Consider the following 10,566-nt stretch of genomic DNA (forward strand, 5'->3'; position numbering starts at 1 on the left):
AGGTCTGCAATTTACTCGCAAATGCTTCAGAGAAAAAAAGGTTTCATACTGTTCGTGCAGCCTTCCTGTTAGGTTCAGCCTGTTTCCAAAGCAGGCAGAAAAAATAAGTTCTTTATTTAGCCTCACCTGCCAGGGATGCACGAGCCTGGGGGTATTTTAAATGCGGTGACAGGGGCATCCTAAGCCTCTTATATTGGATTCAGTCAGTGCTGTTCACTGCTACAAAACCAAACCACATACCATGTCAGACAGATTTACACTCATCAATTGTTATGTAGAAGGACATCCAAAGATGGGACTGAGCTAGTTAAAGGGAAATTAAAAGTATATCTCATTCTAGGAAATTGACAGAATTCCTGATAAGATTCATGGTAAATTTCTGCTAACATTAACCACAAATCAAGTGATATTTTGACAGAAAAAATGAGGCACCCCCTGTAGAATAAAAATCATGTTTATTAAGTCAACAAATCCAATAAAATAAGTACCCTCATACGTTGCTGGTGAATATTTAAAAAAAAAAAACCTCAACCTTTTAGAATGGCAATTTTCAAATATGTATTAAACGCTTAAAAATGAACACTAAAAACTTTTGGTCCAACAAATCCAAAATAACAAAAACTAACACTCACTGAGCATTGACTATGTAGCAGGTGACATTCTAAGTAGTCTGCAAGTATTAACTCATTCAGTCCTCCCAACAACCCATTACTACCCCCATTTTCAGGTAAGAACTGAAGCCCAGAGTAGCAAAGCAACTTGCCTGGGGCCACAACACCAGCAAGCAGGACAGCTGGGCTGGGGACTCAGGTGGTCAGCCTCGCTCCAGAGGCTGCACTCGTCAGACGCAGATCGCCTGCTTTTCTAAAATCTCCCCTAGGGATTTAATCCAAGAAGTGTGAATCTGGAAGCACATAAGGCTTTATGTCCAGGGATATACACTGCAAGAGTATGAGTGGGAAAAGCTGGAGACCATCTAAATGTGCATAAACAAGGAGACTAAGTAATTATGGTTCGTGCACACCACAGAATGCCATGCAGCAATTTCAAATGCTCCTCCTGTGGTAGGCTCAACAATGGTCCCCACAAACATGCCCACATCCTAATTCCTAGAACCTGGGAATGTTCCTTTATACACAAAAGCATATAGGCCAAAGGGACTTTGCAGCTGTGACTAAATGAAGGCATTGAGACAGTATCCTCGATGATCCAGGTGGGCCAGGTGTCATTACAAGAGTCTCTATAAGAGAGAGGCAGGAGATGAGAACAGGTAGTAAGAGACGTGATGATGAAAGCAACAGGTTGGCTGGCCACAGTAGCTCATGCCTGTAATCCCAGCACTGTGGGAGGCCGACGTGGGCAGATCACCTGAGGTCAGGCGTTCAGGACCAGCCTGGCCAACATGGGGAAACCTCATCTCTATTAAAAATACAAAAATTAGCTAGGCATGGTGGTGGGCGCTTGTCATCCTAGGTACTTGGGAGGCTGAGGCAGGAGAATCACTTGAACCTGGGAGGCAGAGGTTGCAGTGAGCCAAGACTGTGCCACTGCATTCCAGCCTGGGCGACAGAGAGAGACTCCATCTCAAAAAAAAAAAAAAAGAAAGAAAAGAAAGAAAGCAATCAAGAGGATGAGATAATCTGAGGAAGAAGTCAGGAGCCAAGGAACACAGGTGGCCTATAGAAACCAAAACAAAGGGAAACTGATTCTCTCCACAGAGCCTTCAGAAGGAGACAGCCCTGCTGAAACTTTGACTTGAGCTCAGTGAGACCGATTCTGGACTTCTGATATCCAGAACTGTGAGACAGTAATTTCATGTTGTTCTAGGCCACTGTTTGTGGTCATTTGTTACAATAGAAATATGGGGAAATGCTAATGAAATGTTAAGTAAAACAGTTCATGTACCATATAATCCAAATTTTATTTTACATTTTAATTTTAAAATGTGTCTATGAGCAAGAAAAAAAAATGCAGCTGGGTGTGGTGGCTCATGCCTGTAAGCCCAGCACTTTGGGAGGCCAAGGCAGGCGGATCACTTGAGGCCGGGAGTTCAAGACCAGTTTGGCCAACATAGCAAACCCTGTCTCTACTAAAAATACAAAAAAATTAGCTGAGCATGTTGACACATGCCTGTAATCCCAGCTACTCGGGAGGCTGAGGCATGAGAATCGCTTGAACCAAGGAGGTGGAGGTTGCAGTGGGCAGAGATAAAGCCACTGCATTCCAGCCTGGGCAACTGAGACTCTGTCTCAAAAGGAAACGACGACAACAAAAAAACCCACTGAAAGCCACATACCAAAATGGTTACAGTGGTTCTACCTTTCAACTGTATGATTACAGATAGTTAATTTCTGCTTTATTTTATTTATGTTTATAGGGAGCACATTACTTTTATACTTAGATAAAACATATCATTTAAGTATTTTAATAAACCTTTTCAAATAAATTTTAAAGAACAGGCCAGGCTTGGTGGCTCATGGCTGTAACCCCAGCACTGCAGGAGACTGAGGCTGGGGGTGTGCGGTGGGGGCGGATCACCTGAGATCAGGAGTTCAAGATCAGCCTGCCAACATGGTGAAACCCCATCTCTACTAAAAATACAAAAATTCACTGGGTGTGGTGGCGTGTGCCTGTACTCCCAGCTACTCAGGAGGCTGAGGCTGGGAGAATCGCTTGAACCTGGGAGGCAGAAGTTGCAGTGAGCCAAGATCAAGCAACTGCACTCCACCCCGGGTGACAAGAGTGACATGCCATCTCAAAAAAAAAAAAAAAAGAATAAATCATACTTTCTGGTAAGACAGTGGCACAAAAATTCAAATATATATGCTACATTTAATTTTATTTGTACATATACTAAAGCTTAAAAGGGGTCTATCTCCTACAAATTGTTCTCAAAGATCTGTCTAAAGTTATTTTCCAGCCTAAGGAAAAGACAGCCTTTGAAAGTACTAAGCTTTTGGCTAGTTCATTCTGAAAGGCTTATTATCATTTGTAATATCACTTAACTTAAGACAGCCTACTTAGGGCTGTTACTGGATCCACTAAATGTTAACCGGATTTACTTTGTATAAATTCTTTATGCAGAAGACCTGGTTATCTTTCCATACAAAGGCATAACCTTAAAAGATGGTATTTCTATACCTATCGATTTTTCATGAGAATGATTACATCTCTAATACAGGAAAAATTTTAAATTTCTGACATCAAACACTAACTTAAAAAGACACAGTTCAAATTATAGACACAGAAAACAGGACTTAATGGGATTTGTGTAGAAGGGAGATTCGGCAGAAGAAATGTATTACCGGGCAAGCAACTGGCTCAGCTGGTGGCTAGCATTCTGTGCAGCTTAACAGGATTTGTGTAGGAGACTCGGCAGAAGAAATGGATTACCGGGCAAGCAGCTGGCCCAGCTGGTGGCTAGCATTCTGTGCAGCTCTTGGAGTCTCCCACTTACAATTTTCACAAGAAAGGAATATCACACAGATTATAATTCTGGGCGTAACTAAAATATATCTGAAATTATCTCTTTAAAAATAATTAGAATATAATGCAGGTGAGAGAAAATGACTTTTATCACCCGATAATCATCTAATTATGCAGCTATGCCTTGCTTTGTAATAAACTAGTTTACTAAAATAGCTCCAAAGGAGACTGAACTGTGTTTAGACCATGAAAGGTTACTATCCAGTCCAACTAAAAGTCGGCTGAAAAACTCCCACCATCAGAACCAATTACATACTTGGCTGTATTACCACTGTTTAACAGGCTAACAATTAAGTCATGCCAGACCAAACTATAGTAAAACAAAGGTGTCTTCTTTCTTTTTTTTTGAGACGGAGTCTCACTATGTCACCAGGGTGGAGTGCAATGACGAGATCTTGGCTCACTGCAACCTCTGCCTCCCGGGTTCACACGATTATCCTGCCTCAGCCTCCCAAGTAGCTGGAATCACAGGCGTGTGCCACCATGCCCGGGTAATTTTTTGTATTTTTAGTAGAGATGGGATTTCACCATGTTAGCCAGGATGGTCTCGATCTCCTGACCTCACGATCCACCTGCCTCGGCCTCCCAAAGCGCTGGGATTATAGGCATGAGCCACTGTGGCCAGCCAACCTGTTGCTTTCATCATCACGTCTCTTACTTATTCTGGTGTATTCTTACATCCAATGCAACCATTTCTTCTGGCACACTCTATCCATCAGGTGGTCTTGTATTAAAAACAAAAAAACTTCATCCCAATGTATCACTGCAGTCAAGAGTGAGAAACCTTGGTCTGTGGTGTCTTCACTGCCTACTATTTCATACATGTCACTCTTGTCTTTTAGTCTCACACTTTAGTCATTCAGTATTAGTTGGTCACATACAGGGCACCTCCAAACTTCTTACCTTCCTTATTTTACTTTAAAATGTGTTTCCTCAACTGGGCACGGTAGCTCACGCCTGTAATCCCAGTACTTTGGGAGGCCGACGCTGGCGGATCACAAGGTCAAGGAGTCTAAAACCAGCCTGACCAACATGGTAAAACCCCGTCTCTACTACAGATACAAAAATGAGCCGGGCGTGGTGGCAGGCGCCTGTAGTCGCGGCTACTTGGGAGGCTGAGGCAGGAGAATCGCTTGAACCCAGGAGGCAGAAGTTGCAATGAGCTGAGATCTGCCACTGCATTCCAGCTTGGCGACAGAATGAGACCCTGTCTCAATAAATAAATAAATAAGGCGTTTCCTCAAGCAGATTTCTGCAGTACTGATGGGAGCAATGCACAGTTCACCTTAGCCTTCAGTCTTCCCAGTTCTTTTTTTTTTGAGACATAGTTTCACTCTGTCGCCCAGGCTGGAGTGCAGTGGTGTGATCCTGGCTCACTACAACGTCTGCCGCCTGGGTTCAAGCGATTCTCCTGCTTCAGCCTCCCAAGCAGCTGGGATTACAGGCGCCTGCCATTGCGCCCAGCTAATTCTTGTATTTTCAGTAAGGACGGGGTTTCACCATATTGGCCAGGCCGGTCTTGAACACCTGACCTCGTGATCCGCCCGCCTCGGCCTCCCAAAGTGCGGGATTACAGGTGTGAGCCACTGCACCCGGCCCAGTCTTCCTAGTTCTTGTTAACCTCCTGACTAGAAGAGCTCCCACTTCATCCCTAGGTGCTTCAAAAGTTCCGCAAGCTCTGCATTGGAATTTCCCCTTTTTATATAGAAAGGACCAATTCTTGATTATACAGGGTGCCTGGGGAGTGCAGTAGTTTGACACGTGTCTGGGTCAGGTCCCAGCTCCCATCCCCAATCAACAATTTTGCTGTCATCTGCATCACACACTGGAGCATAAAATAAAATTTTATTTGCCAAAAGTATTCTGCATAAATGCTTAAACAAAATGCGGTAGAGCCACACAACTGAATATTATTTGGTCATAAAAGGAATAAATCCTGATTCATGCTACAACATGGATGAACTGTGAAAACATGCTAAGTGAAAGAAGCCTGACACAAAAGGCCACATATCATATCTTTCCATCTGAATATATGAAATAGTCATTAAAGGCAAATCTAGAAAGTCAAAGTAGATGAAAGGTTGCCTGTGGCGGAGCTTGGAAATGGGTATTGACCACGAATGGGCATCAGAGGTCTTGGGGTAACGGAAATGTTCTAAAAGTGGATTTGGTGGTGACTGTGCAGCTGTAAATTTACTAAAAACCACTGAATAGTACACTTAAAACAGGTGGATTTTATGGTATGTAAATTCTACTTCAATGAAGCCCCTAAGTATAAATAATAATAGCGGATTCTCCAGATTGAAAAACAAAAAATGAGAGGAATTACTTCTCTTCTGCAAGCCCTCCTTTTCTTACATATACAATCGCAGACCCTGAAGTTAGGAGGGCTTACCTACATAGTTAAGACTTAAGGACGAGTCTCCAGAATTCAACTCAGGTCGTATTCCACTCCATGTCATTTAGAAGTGTCAATCACAATCTAATAACTCCATGTCATTTGGAAGTGTCGACTAGAATCTAATAATTTGTGTAGACAGACAACCCAATACGAAAGGTAAACATCTTAATAAAAATATTGACGATCCACAACGATCATAGGTAGCGCAACCATGCCAAGGCGAGGCAAGATTTTTAAGATGCTACAGGTTTAAAAGGCAACCAGGTTCTGAGAGTTTGCCGAACAGGATCCCTGCATTTCCAAAAACCAGCAGCGGAATATGCACAGACCGAGATAAGGCAAAGACTCGAGGTCTTTTAAACCTGAAGCCAGCACTGCCCCGGAAGCGCACCTAGAATTCAGTCTGTTTGCAGGCTCGGGGCCAGAGCACGGCGTATTGTTTCACTCGGTGAATGCTCACTTCACGTAAAGAAAATCATGCAACGGAACAAGCCGCCGGAGCGCGCACACCCCCGCAGGGCCGCGGGACAGGCACGCTGTGTCCAAACAAGCGCCGGAGGCCCCGCGCCCCTCTCCCCCGGCCCGGCCCGGCCCCCGCAGCCCTCGCCTTGGGGCCTCGGACGCAGCCGGCACAGCTGACCGAGTGGGCCGCCGCTGCTAGACAGGCGGGCAGGGGAGCTGTCCGGGGAGGCCGCGCGCGAGAGCGGCTGACGTACCTGCGCCGCCTGGAGCTCAGGGCCGGCGGGCCCGGGATAACGGCGCCTCCGCAGCGAACACGCCTGGGCACTCCATTCGGGGCTGTTTACTCCCAACTCTCGCGAGACTGGGCGACCGGGCCAGGGAGGCCCACAGCTGGCAGCGTCAGCCCCACACACCCGGCGTGCGCTGTGTGTCTCGCGCTCCCGGGCCTGCGTGCGCGCTCTGGACGCCGTGGGCCGCGGGACCACGCCGGGAGGATGGACGATGGTCTCGCGACATTTGCGGCCGGGGACCTGTGGCAGGGTGGAAGGGGAGGGGCGTGGCCAGCGCGGGGCCAGGCGGCGACAACGCGCTTGGGGAACGCCTTGTCTGCGCTGCGAGTCGCTCTAGGATCCCAGACTCGGAAAAGGAGCCCGGATATAGAAAGACTGCCTGGTGCAGGCTCCCTGCCCCCACGGGCCTGCTGTCATGGAACCGTGGAGAGCTCGCTTCCGGCGCGGACCCTCCCTGCAGGGGTCCACGTCCAGGCATCGGTGGTTCGGACTCCCCAACCCCGACCGGGCACCTGCCCTGGGTGCCCCTTAACCCGGGCGGTAGCTGGTTAAGATGGCGAAGTGTGCAGTCCGGAACACGCGAAACCCCAAATTCCGCCTGCCCGACCTCCTGACCCCCGGCGCCGCAGGACGACAGACTGGGCCTCGCGACGCGCAGCGCGCTGCCGGGACACCGGTGCGTGCGAAACGGAAGGACCTTTGTAACGCCACGTGTTTGCCCTTTTTGAAAAAACAATAATAAATGTGTTAAACTCTCTGAAAAGCTTGCCGCCTGAAAGAGGTCTGGGTGACTTAGATGTTAGGATCACAGGTTGTTTTCAATGTAAATGGCCCCGTAAGGGCACTAGCAGAGGACTGAAAGCGTCTTCAGGTACTGCTGGTGGGCGGTGATGCGCCATAGGTCGATCAGATGATTTTTTGTCTTTTTGAACTTGACACGGCACCACAGTAATGCTGAACTGCACCAGTATTACAGATCACAGCGCATCATCTTCCTTAAACGTGATTTAACACAGTTGACTTAATATAGTGGATACATGTAGAATTACAAATTACCATACCCCACCTCAGGCTTCTACTTGGTAATTTTGAGCAAGTTATTTAACCTCTTTGTACCTCAGCTTCTTCATCCCAAAAATGGGGTACCAGCCAGGTGGGGTGGCTCACGCCTGTAATCCCAGGACTTGGGGAGGCCGAGGCAGGCGGATCACTTGAGGTCAGAAGTTTGAGACCAGCCTGGTCAACATGGTGAAACCCCGTCTCTACCAAAAATATAAAAACTTAGCTGAGTGTGGTAGCTTGCGACTGTAATCCCAGCTACTCAGGAGGCTGAGGCAGAAGAATATGAACCTGGGAGGTTGCAGTGAGCTGAGATTGTACCACTGCACTCCAGCCTGAGCGACAGAATGAGACTCTGCCTTAAAAATAAGTAAATAAAAAAATTATTAAAAAATAGGGTTACTAATATCTGCCTTAAAGGATGAGGGTTAAATTAAGCACAGGCATAAGGCCTAGCGCAGTGGCTTATGCCTGTAATCTCAACACTTTGGGAGGCTGTGGCGGGAGGATCACTTGAGCCCAGGAGTTTGAGACTAGTTTGGGCAACAGAGACATGTCTCTACAGTTGTGTTTGGTTTTGTTTTTGCCAGGAGTGGTGACGTGCACCTGTAGTCCCAGCTACTAGCAAGGCTGAGGTGGGAGGATTGCCTGAGCCCAGGAGGTCGAGGCTGCAGTGAGCCATGATTGTACCACTGCACTCCAGCCTGGGCAACAGAGCAAGACCTTGTCTCAAAAACAAACAAAAAGCATACGCATAAAGTACTCGGCTCCTACATGACTCAATACTTGGTGGATACTTGAATCCTTTCCTGACTCAGATCTCATACGATTTTCTGAACTTTTGGAGCACCCTTGCCTCTCTTTGCATTTGCAAACTATCAAAGGCACTCCCTTCTGCCACCACAGAAAGCATTTGATCTTACACTTGACTATGTCCTTCTGTTCCAACTTTGGGTAAATTAATCTTGGTCAGGGTTCTCTGAACAGCCCTTCAGTCACTATGCCATTGAATACATGGCCCTACTGTTGGAAACTGGGGTAGAATAGTGATTGCAGATATCAATCATGTGACAGTGAGGCCCCACAGCAGGGGAGAGAATACCACCACCACCGGTTCCGGAGAATGCCTGTACACTGAGGGGACTGGGGTGTGGGAGAGAAAAGTTACTTGGAGAGTACCAAGACAGCCTGAGCTACAGGATCCTGGTCTACCACTGGTGGATTCCCACCACTCTGGTTCTAAAATAACTTCCTCAACTTGTGCTTCACACACAGAATAAAGCATCTGCAAATCTTTATTCAAATGCAATGTTATTTTAAAGAATAATAGCCGGTGGCACAGGCACGAGCCAACCCTGGGAAAACCTCCCTGGAGTTCTGGCTCCCGGGGTCCCCGCAGCCACTCTGCAGAGATCTTGGAGGTCCTAGTAAACCTGCCGGCAGCACTACAGGCAGGCTGCTTTCTTTCGGCAAGGATGGCTTTGCCGAGAGCATCAAAACCTCGGAGGCAAACACCGAGGAGGTGTTTTCAGGCAAGATCGCACCTGAGTCACTGCTGCTCAATGTGCACCTGGAGGAGACATCCCTGTAGACGTCTCCAGCCTCTCACTATACTCACTACGGCCTCGCCCACCAGCACATCTCAGGTGTCCGTGGCTTTTTCAAGGACAACTTCATGCTCCTGGTGCTGGAGCTCTGCCACCTGAGACCTCTCGTGGACCCGCATGCAAAGAGAGGGTGCTACTGCCCACAGTAGATTATCCTTGGCTGCCGGCATCTGCCTGAAACTGGAGTATTCACCAGGACCTCAAGCTGTACCCCCTCTTCCTGAATGATGACCTGGAGGTGAAAACGGGAAGATTTGGACTGGCAACCAAAGTCCAACATGACGGGAGGCAGAGGAAGACCCTGGGTGGGACTCCTGATTCCATAACTCCCAGGGTGCGGGGAAAGAAAGGGCACCGTTTCAAAGTGGATGTGTGGTCCCTTGGGTACATCACACACACCTTGTTAGTGAGCAAACCACCGTTTGAAACCTCTTGTCTAAGAGACCTACCTCTGGTCAAGAATACACACAGCGTTCCCAAGCACAGCCACCCCGTGGCCGCCTCCCTCATCCAGAAGATACTTCAGACAAACCCGACAGCCCCCCACTGAGAAGCTTCTGAATAACGAGTTTTTCACGTCTGGCTCCATCCCCGCCCATCTCCCCATCATCTGCCTCCCATCGCACTGAGGTTCTCAATCCCTCCCAGCAGCTTGCACCTTCGCAACTGCAAGCTTCTCGTGATCCTCAAGGCATGGAGAACCCCTGCCTGAGCAGCCCCAGGAAAAAGAGGAACCGGTGGCTTAGGGAATGGGACAGGCGGTCAATGCCGCCGTGGTGACATGCTGCAAGCAGCTACACAGCACGGGCTGGTGAGGTAAGAGGAGGCTGAGGATGCCACCCGCATCCCCAGCTTCTGGGTCAGTGAGCGGGTAAACTGTTCCAACAAGCACAGCCTAGGGCATCAGCTGCGTGACAACAGTGTTACACATGCCTTATCTTCGACAACACCGTGACAGCCTGCAGTGCGGTAGAGCTCCCTTATCCCAGGGGACATGTTCCGAGACCTCCGGTGGATGGTCTTGGACTCACCGTGGCTGGAACTTCAGCAGTTTGAGGTGCGACAGCAAAACTTCCATGAATTTCTTTTTCCTTCTTCCCAATTTCATGGAGAGAAGACTTGTTTTACTGTAGAGCTCAGCAACTTCAGCATACAATGTTTTTCTTTCCTTATTAAGTGGAGAAGTTTTACCTTTTCACTTAAAAGAGCACTTTCCAGTTTCTCGGCATATCCGTAGTGCCAGCATCACTACTCTTGGGCT

General features: G+C 47.8%; 1 protein-coding gene across 3 annotated transcripts in view; it reads right to left on the minus strand.

Moving 5' to 3' along the window:
• The window catches only part of MBTPS1 (membrane bound transcription factor peptidase, site 1), a 65,465-nt gene extending 58,761 nt beyond the window's left edge, over positions 1 to 6,704 (minus strand). For all 3 annotated transcript variants that reach the window (XM_015126704.3, XM_077986975.1, XM_077986976.1), the window contains exon 1: positions 6,604 to 6,704. The gene's annotated coding sequence lies outside the window, so the exon portion shown is untranslated. The remainder of the gene's footprint in view (positions 1 to 6,603) is intronic.
• Between the last annotated feature and the right edge of the window lie 3,862 nt (positions 6,705 to 10,566).

The sequence above is a fragment of the Macaca mulatta genome, chromosome 20 (genome assembly GCF_049350105.2).
Source record: "Macaca mulatta isolate MMU2019108-1 chromosome 20, T2T-MMU8v2.0, whole genome shotgun sequence".
Lineage (NCBI taxonomy): Eukaryota > Metazoa > Chordata > Mammalia > Primates > Cercopithecidae > Macaca > Macaca mulatta.